The 10,088-nt window shown below is 37.7% G+C and overlaps 1 protein-coding gene across 1 annotated transcript in view; it reads right to left on the minus strand.

Annotated features, from left to right (window-relative positions):
• CAP2 (cyclase associated actin cytoskeleton regulatory protein 2) overlaps positions 1-9,490 on the minus strand; it is a 120,858-nt gene extending 111,368 nt beyond the window's left edge. The window contains exon 1 of the mRNA XM_016155878.2: positions 9,127-9,490. The gene's annotated coding sequence lies outside the window, so the exon portion shown is untranslated. The remainder of the gene's footprint in view (positions 1-9,126) is intronic.
• Between the last annotated feature and the right edge of the window lie 598 nt (positions 9,491-10,088).

The following is a 10,088-nucleotide window of genomic DNA, read 5'->3' on the forward strand; positions in this document are numbered from 1 at the left end:
AACCAACCCTCTCTTTTTGGTTAGAGGACCTGGAAAGGAGGCCCCTGCAAATGGAAGAATGTGAGGGGCAGTCCAGATTTTTTTTTTCTCTTTTTCTCTCCCATGAGTGGCCACAGTCACAGAACTATGTGGCAGAACAGTAGGCAGCAGCATAAGCAGCTAAAAGTTTCTCCAAAAGCCGAGGAGCAGGGGAAAGGGCCCCTGTGCTCCAAAGAGTGTGGGAGAATCCCTGTTATTTTTTCTTTTCACTTTCCTCTCATGGCTTTGCCTTGAGGGTAGCCTCAGTCTATATTGCAGCAGCATGAGCAGTTAAAACTTCAAGAGAAACCAAATCTTTCTAGCCAAGAGACCAGGAAAAAAGGCTCTTAGGGGAGAGGAAAGGGAGAGAGGAATCTCAGAAAGGAAGGAACTGAAGAAGAGGATTCTCTGATTCTGCACAAGCCCCAGTTCCTTCCCTGAGCTGTGCATAGGTGAGACAGATACAAAACCTTTGAGAACTGGACTATGACATAAGCAACTGCTCACGTCCCAGACTAACCCCTACACTGTGCTTCCATGGGACCCAAAATAGCCCAGCAAAGACTCTGAAAAATAAACCGAGGTTGGAACTATTGCCCACAGAATGCAAGACAGGGTTGACTGCCTGATAAAACAAAAATTTGAGCATTTCAAAAGGACCCAGATCTCACGACATAACATCCAAAATGTCAAGAACTCACTCTTACAATGTTTGACATGTAAGGGACTGGGGAAATGTGGTCAATTCTTAAGAGAAAAGACAATCAACAAATGCCAACCTCAAGATGACACAGATGTTGGAATTATCAGATTTAGAGGAGATATTTTAACTATGTGCCAGGAGGTAAAGGTAAACACTGTTGAAATGAATGGAAAAACAGAAGTTCTCAGCAGAGACACAAAACTTATAAACAAGGAACAAATAAAAATTTTAGAACAGAAAAATAATGATTAAAAATCCACTGATGGGCTCAATAGCAGAATGGAGATGAAAAAGGGAAATGTCAGTGAATTCGATATAAATATACAATTTGAAGAACAGAGAGAAAAAAAAATTTGAACACATAACACAAAAAAACCAGAGCCTAAGTTGCCTGTGATGCAATATTAAAAAGTCTAATATTAGTGTCATTTGAATCTCAGGAGAGACAAAGAGATTGAGGTAAAAAACGTACTTGATGAAATAATGACCAAAAACTTCCCAAACTTGGTGACCATTATACATTTACAGATCTAAACAGCGGTATCTGTCTGCTTATTATACACATTCATGGCTACACACATAATACCTTACAGTGAGTGCCTCCAAAGGGGAGAAATAGGAATGTGTGTAAAATGGAGATATAACTAACTGCCTAAAAGAAAGAAATAAAATGTAATGGATTACCATTCCCTTTTGAGAGGTGTCCCAAGTACCAAGACCTAGTTCTTAAATGTCTTCCTTAAATCTATCAGAAAAAAAAAGTCACAAGAACCATGTCAATTAATAAATTGATTTATTTACTAAATTAGCAGAAAGCGTTAGCCATATTATAGACCCTTGATTTTTGGTCATGTTTTCTGACCAAAAATGAACTACAAAGAGATTTTCAAATTTTTACTTGCAGTTAATTTAAAATAATTGTGTTAAAGTCTCTTGCACATTTTTAGGCAGACATGTAAGAACTTTTACTAAAACGTGAATAGTTGTGAAGAATGTAACTTTTAGCACTCTTGGTAAACTTTGACATATAAAATTATTTTATCATTTGTTGAAGTATGTCCACTGAAATTCATCATCATTCATTTAAAAAGAAAAAACAGGCTGCTCTTTGACAATCACAAATTTTGCATAATTATATTTTCTTCTTGACCTTATAATTCCATTCTACTTGACCTATAGAAGTTTATCCTAGTTTTATGTATTTTATGCTTGCATGTCTTTTATTCATTACCTTATCACATGTTTTTTCGGCAGCAAAAATACGTTTATACACTTAAATTTACACCCAATGGCAAAAAACGCTCTTCTGATTGTTACTATTATTAGAATGCAATGTGTCAAAGCAATACAAATACTGCAAATGTCAAATATGACTAAATGTAAATAAAAATTTTAATTGGAAATGTCTCTCTTTGGGGCACTTTTATTTCTCAATTATTTAACGCACATGTGAATGACTATACCTATTACTATAATGAGTCAAGACTGAACTTCAATTTAATTCTCAATTTTTGTTCTTATCAATGTAAATGTTGGGAAACTATGTTCATATAAATGAGGATGGGAAGACAGGAATAGAAATATCATTCAATCCTTTGAATGCCTTCTGAGTTATATACTAAACATCACATGGTGATGAAATATCAAAATTATTTTAATCATCAATGTAAGGAAAAATTGGGAAAGACTGAAATTTAGTGAGCACTCTATTTAGTCATCCATCTTGGTTATCTCAGCTATTCATCATCCTTGAGTAGGCTATTTCACAACTCTGAAGACATAGAAGTTAACTTTCAGAAAACTTATGGTAAAGCAAGTAATTATTGTCTATAGGAATGCAAATAAATTTTATCCAGTGGAAGTTCAACTGACTTCCCTCTCGACTTGTGAAGTCAACATTACATCTATTAAACACATTCATTTCAGCGTTCCTATCAATGGTCCCTTTTTTTTTTTTTTTTTTTTTTTTTTTTTACTGATTATAGACCTTTCTGGCTCTTTCATTCCTTAATGTTAAAAATGTTCATTAAAAAAATTTGTATGTGAGTCATAATTTCATCCTCTTTTAAATTTTTCCTTATGATTTGATTAGATTGACCTTCTTTTTTTTTTTTTTTTTTTTAACGAAGACTTAGAAAACACATGATTTGCAATGTCCGGGAATCATAATCATCGACTTTCTCACCCCTAAAACTGATATTCTGAAACATCCCCATTTTTTGCCTTCCCCATTCCTTAGATTTTTACATCCTTGGACAATGCAATTTAATAAAATGTATTAGAGGTAGGTCTTTTAGTAAAATGGACTAATAAGATATGTTAGAGATAGGCTTTTCTTATGTAAAGTGAAAGAAAGGTGATTATGGAAAAGGAGATGGGAAAGAGAATTTGGGTATCAAAAAGACTAGTTTTTGGTCTAGACCACCTAGACTCATCTGCATTAACAAACCTCTTTATTAAAGCTTTCAATTACTGAAGAACTTAAATTAGATAATTGTTCACTTTCCATTCAGAGGAGACACTGAGGGGAGAGGAGCCCTGATGAAGAGAGAGGCCATTAGGAAGCAGGATGACAGAACAGGGATGCAGGGTTGTCGGCAGCAGGGACTTTGAACGGACAGGGTAGACGGTAGGTACCATGAGAGTACTAAGAAACAAAGAAGAAGTGGATATGGAAGAAAAATCAAAATTCGAACTTTAAAATTTTGTTCAAATACTCGCGAACTTGTGTTGTAGCCCTAAAAATCTCTAGTCACAGCTTCTACCATGCAGGAAGACAATGCCAGGAAAAAGACTGTCTGTGTTTAGCCTAATACCAAGCAACCAATTAGATGGACTTTTCCATCAACCTACTATCTAGACCAAATATCTGAGCTTCCTGCTACTGGAAAGAGGTGAGCAGAAGGACCAGACAGTATTCATTTGATGGAAAGACCACCTTTATACTGCACTAACCTACGCGCTGGGCAATACAGAGGCTTCTAAACTCAGATTCTGTAAAATGGACACCCCCAACCACACATCAGACTACAATCAGATTGAAATATGCATTCATCACTCAGAAGCCTATTTTACCTGGTTCTGGAAAATGTGGTCCTATTAGACTGATGGTTGTTGCCTTAGAGTAAAATAACCAACATAAGAATCCTGTGATTCTTCTCTAAATAAATAGAAACGAGCTTGGAACTAAGCACATCCTTTGAGACCTATGTTCACAGCTTAACTGGCCTTCTGTTCTATCTTAGGTCAGATCCTTCACTGATATTCATCTTTGCTTTCCAAGTGATTTTCACTGTGCTGGGCATGTAACAGTCATTCAACATGGGGGAATGAATAAATAATCAGTGGATTCCAGCCATTTCTGTGGATTTCCAAATGGACTGATGCAAAGTAATGAAGGTAATTTTCTCATGAAATTGAATACAAGTATAGACACAAGACAACCAGTGTTTGTCTATGTACTGCAAGGTTTGTCTTTGGTGTTTCCAGCATCTAGCTTCTCCAGGAACCATCTTCCTCTTCAGTAGTGCCATTTAGACCACCTCATTTCTACTTTCAGTCTCCCAGAACCCTCTTGGTCTTTAATACTCCTTCTTATCAAAACAAGAATGATTTAGATCGAACTTTTATATTGTAGAATGGCTTCTAAGTTCTGAGAAGCTGGGAGCTAACAGGAACCTCAAAAGTTATCTAATTCATCCAGTCATCAGATAGATGTAAAATTTTAAAAATTAGGAACCAACTGCACTTCTCTACTTGATTAAGTGGTTAATGTGAAACTAGGATTATTAGATGACTTAATAACTAAATGGGCAGATGAAGACCCCATCTATAATAACTGAAAGTTCTTTTGGTTTTATACAATTTCTTATGTCTGTCCCTTCCTATACAGGGCTGTATATTATAGGGAAACAATCCTATTACATACTTTCTCAATAAAATAAATTATGTTTTCTTTTAGTGGAAAAAGGGTTCACTAAACAGAAAAACAAAACAAGATGGAATTCCTTTGGATACAATAGCTTATGTAACAAAAGGACAAATACTGTATGATTCCACTTATATGAGGTACCTAGAATAGGTCAATTCACAGAGAAAGAAAGAATAGTGGTTACCATGGACTGGGAGGAGGAGATAATGGGGAGTTATTGTTTAATGGGTACAGAGTTTCAGTTTTGGATGATAAAAAAGTTCTGGAGATGAATGGTGCCAATTATTGCACAACTTTGTGAATGTACTTAATGCTGAATCGCACAATTTAAAATGATTAAAATGGTAAATTTTATGTTATGTATATTTTACCACTTGAAAAAATCCCTTATAAATGCTCTGTTCTGATCTTGGAGTGCTTTTCCCTTTCCTCAGTAAAGTGGAAATATCCTGAATGAACTGCAAAAGCTTGCAGCTTGAATCAGAGCAGACTTAGAAAGTGCCCAAGGCTAAAATGCCAGATTTGCAACTGGCTTGTTACCAGGATAACCAAACTGATCATGTCAGAAATATTGGACTACCTAGCAGGATACCATATAAGAAAAATGTTAGTGAAGTTTAGCAACTATTTTGTACCTTGCTTAAAGTAATGTCCCTTTGATATAATATTTAAATGATGCTGATAAGTGATTGGGTTAAGTGGGCCTGTTATGATTCAATTGTAAAGTTTTAGATTAGCATTTTCCTACACTTGTTTAGGATATGAGAAAATAGATATTACAATTAGAATTTAAATAGGATGAAAAATTAGGCTCTCAGTTCTAGTCACTTTATCTTGGTCTGAGGGAATGCATAAGATGGGTACATGCCATTACTGTAAAAGTCAGGAGAATCAACTTTTAAAAAAAAAGTTTTTGGAGGTGATCATTAAAATACATGGCACATTCACATTCATATGGTAGAACTCTTGCACATGTGTGCCAAGACACATGAAAAAAAGTTTTCTAATCAGCATTCTTTTTAATAGTAAAACATGGGAACCAATCCAAATTCATATCAGTGAGAGAATAGATAAATTGTGAAATATTTGCCAACAAATACTGTATAGTTACATGTAACGATATGGATAATCCTCAAAAACTTAACGTTGAGTTTTTTTAAAAGTGAGACTATTACATATACCTTATTTGTAAATCAAAAATAAGCAAACCTAAACAACATATTGTTTAGGAATACACACATATGTCATAAAACTGTTTTACAATAAAACCAGGCAATGATTAACACAAAATTCAGGGTTGGGAGGAACATGGAGAATGGTATAAGAGAGAAGCACAAAGCAAGATCCAACAGTATAGGTAACAATCTAGTTCTTTTTATCCAGCCTTTTTACTTGCTTTAACAGCTTTATTGAGATATAACTCACATATGATACAATTAACCCATTTGACATGTACAATTCAATAACATGTACAACTAATACTACAGTCAAATTTAGAACATTTTCAGTAGCTCAAGAATAAAACCCTGTACTCTTTAACTATCATCTCCCTCCTTTCCCTACCCCCAGCCCTAAGCAACTACTAATCGGCTTTCTGTCTCTGTTTATTTCTCTGTTCCGGACGTTGTCATGTGAACAGAATCATACAATATATGTTTTTTTTGTGTGACTAGCTTCTTTTACTTCAAATAATATTTTCAAGATCCATACACATTATAACATGTATGAGTACTTCATTCCTTTTTATGATCAAATAATATCCCATCGTATGGATATACCACATTTATTTATCAATTCATCAGTTGATGAACATCTGGGTTGTTTCCATCTTTTAGCTATTATAGATGGTGTTGGTATAAACATTTATATATAGGTTTTGGTGTGGACATATGCTTTTATTTCTCTTGTATATATACACTTAGAATGAGATTGCTTTATTATATGGTAACTCCATTTTTAACTTTTAAGGAACTGACAAACTGTTTTTAAAGCAATTGCACTGTTTGATATTCCTACCGGCAGTGTATAAAAGGCTCCAGTTCCTCCACTTCCTCACCAACACTTACGTGACCTTTTGAATCTAGCCAACCTAGTGGATGTGAAGTGGTATCTCACTGTGGTTTTGATTTGCATTTCTCTGGTGAATAACTGGTATTGAGCATCCTTTCATGTGCTTATTGGCCATTTCTTTGGAGCAATGTCCAGATCTTTTGAGTATTTTTATATTCGGATTGTCTTTTTTTTTTTTTTAATTGAGTTCTAAGAGCTCTTTATATATATATTGGACACAAGTCTCTTAGATATATGATTTTTAGATATTTTCGTCCATTTTGTGGGTTATTTTCTCACGATTATCTAGTTTTTAAGCCCTAGTTTTAAAGCTGTGTGATGGGGTCACAAGTGGTCAGTTGAATATAATGTTTAGAGCTTAGATAAACTTAGAATGTTATTTTTATGTATAAAATTTACATACTGAATGAATGCTTTAAAACCCTCATGCATGAAGACATCTGTTAGATAATACTCAAGACAAAACGAAATACTATAATGCCCCAAATAAACTGATGCTACTACTCTTCAAGGCATTTAACTTAACTCCCAGATATGACTTAGGGACTAGGAGAATCAGTCCATTAATACTTTTAAAATGTTCCTCTCCAAACTTTGTCACATAGTAGGTGCCAGCAGCAAACTACTACCAACGGGACACTCCCACCCCTTTCTTGTTTTTATGTCTCCTGTTTTCTCAACCTAAGAATGATTTTTGCATTTTTAAAAGCTTGGGGGGAAAAAAGAAGAAAATGTTGCTGCTGGTGAAAGTTACATGAACTTCAAATTTCAGTGTCCATAAATCAAGTGAAATAGAGGCACATCGTTCCTTTATATATCGCCTCTGGCTGCTTTCAAGCTACAATGGCATAGCTGAGTAGTTAATAAACAGATCAGCTGGCCAGCAAGGACTACATATTTACCATCCAGCCCTTTTCTCAAAGAGTTTGCCAAACCCTATATTATAGTTACAAAACTGACTCCTAACCTCAACAATGAGTATCAAAATCCTATTTTCTACTAGTCAAGACCAACTTGATAGTCACTTTCATGATTTCTTGTAGCCAATTTCTTTTTTTCTCTTTATCTTTAATAAATATTTATATGACACCTTTATTCTAACTTTATGAAGGATTTTTAGATTTAGGGATTCATGAAGTAGTCTTTTCTTGCAAATTATGCAATTTCAAGAAGTCATGATATAGCCACACTCAAGCTATTGAGTTATTTTAATAAATTGTCTGCTCATTACACGCTGTGAATCAAATACCATTTGGCGCTGTAAGAACAAAACCCCCAATTTTGTCTTCAAGAGGCTTACAGTCTAATTAGACACTGGTAACTACAAAAATTTCCCCAAATATCTCTCCCCTGTTGTAATCTTACATTAAGTGGGCTTGGGTATTTTACCCCAGAATGTTTAGGCATGTAGTTTAAATTAAAATAAATCTTTATTTACAGTAAAGAAAAACGCTTTGCAAAAGATTCTGGTCAACGAAGGTGCGAAAGTCCCATAGCTTCTGCTTCCCATGACTATATAAGCAAATCTTTTTACTAAGTGTTCATCTCTGCTTTGGCCATTTGGACTCAATCCTTGTTCAATATCTTAAATGCTGTCACGGATATTTACTCATTATAAAGAACGCAACAGTTTAATTATTGCTAAAACTTGCAGCCTATTTGTGACGTCAGACACCACTCCGACGAGACCATCTGCATATATGATTATTAACCCTAAAAGTGATAATTCGGCTACCACCACGAACAACCCTCTATCCAAAGCAACCAGAGACCCAGCTGTGAGGAGCCCTTTTCCAAGCTGTCCTTCAATGCCTCAGTTGCCTTTGCAATTTCTTTTTTTTTACAGTGATACATTGCCTCAAGTCAGGTTCTGCAGAGAAGACAGGGCTGTTTTTTCCCCCTCAGCACTTTCTGACCGAGGTGGCTGTGATCAGAACCAGTCCAATACCAGTCCCCTCTCCCCACACACACGCACCCATGAGGCTCAGAGCTGGGCAGGCGAGCACCGCAAAGTTAGAAGAGCCTGGAGCGCGAGGCCGCCGCCAGCTCAGCCACAAACCTGCTCTCAGCCCGCACCCGACTAGTAAGCGGCCCCGGGCGCCCAGAACGCGCGGGCCGGCGGCAGCGGCAGGGCGCGCAGTTGCGCTGACCCAGATGGGGAGGCCGCCCCCGCCCGCGCCCAGGCGGCGGGCCTCGCCCGGGGTCCGCGCCCCCGCCCCAGGTCCCCGGCGTCCAGTCTCTGCAGGCGCCCGCACCGTCTTTCTTTCTCGGGAGCCGCCGCCGCGTCCCGGCCCCTCTGCACCCCACCTATTCGGTGCAACTTCCGAGCGCCAGCCACGGACGTCCCCCTCGCCTGCACCCGCAGCCCTCCCCTCCCTCACCCGGCCCAGCCCCTCAGGATTACCTGCTTTGGTGTCCTGGGGTCCTGTCCTCGGCAATGCAAATCCGTGCTCAGCCACTCGCACCCTCCTCCCGCCTGCCCTTCTCCTCTCCTCCTCCTCCCCCCTGAAAGAGAGAGTCGGTGTCAGTCACGCTGCTCCTGGGGAGAGTCGCCGGCAGCTTCCGGGAGCTCCAAATACAGACAGGCCGAGGGGGAGAGAGAGTGAAGGAGAGCAAAGCTACGCGTGTGGGGAGTGGAAATAAAGGGGAGCAGAGAGGAGAGGGGGATGGAGGAAAGGAGGGGCAGATGGGCCGTGGGAGAAAAGAGAGGGAGATGGGGAAGGAGGGAAAGGGAGAGAGAGAGAACCAGCCAAGAGCCAGTCTATGAAAGCAATGAAGTCACCGCATCAGGCAGCATCGCAAAGCCTGGAAAGATCCAGGAAGCTGCTGGCTGAAGGGGTCACAGAAAGGTTGGACCTCGAAGACTTGCGTAAAGAAATGATAGATCCTTAAGAAGCAAGAGGCAGGCCTGTATGTCCCCCAACCTCAGTACATGGATAAAGGCCCTGGCAGGAGAGGCAACTTTAGCTAGCCATCAAGTTCAGATGCACTCATTTCTTCAAACAACATTTTTAAATGTATATTTTTTAAATGATTATTTTAAAACATCTGTATCCCAAACTAATTTATTTTTTAAGTGTGTAAATTTGTGGCCATTTCCTCATTATATATTGGTTATAATTACAAAAGTGGAGGCTTTTTTACATTTTTGTTCAAAAGGTTAGAAGAAAACATTGATTTTCAATTTTCGTCAGTTTTTTTTCAATTTTCAAAAGTGAACTTGAAGTTTTTCATTGAATGAATGCCAGGAAAATAATTACAGATAAGAGAGAAAAAGATGGGATGTGAATGATACTTTTTAATGCAAAAATTCCAAATGAACACAAGGATGACTGTCTAAAAAGCCAATATCTCATGTTGACTTTA

Source organism: Rousettus aegyptiacus, unplaced genomic scaffold, assembly GCF_014176215.1.
Source record: "Rousettus aegyptiacus isolate mRouAeg1 unplaced genomic scaffold, mRouAeg1.p scaffold_m13_p_1, whole genome shotgun sequence".
NCBI classification, from domain to species: Eukaryota; Metazoa; Chordata; class Mammalia; order Chiroptera; family Pteropodidae; genus Rousettus; species Rousettus aegyptiacus.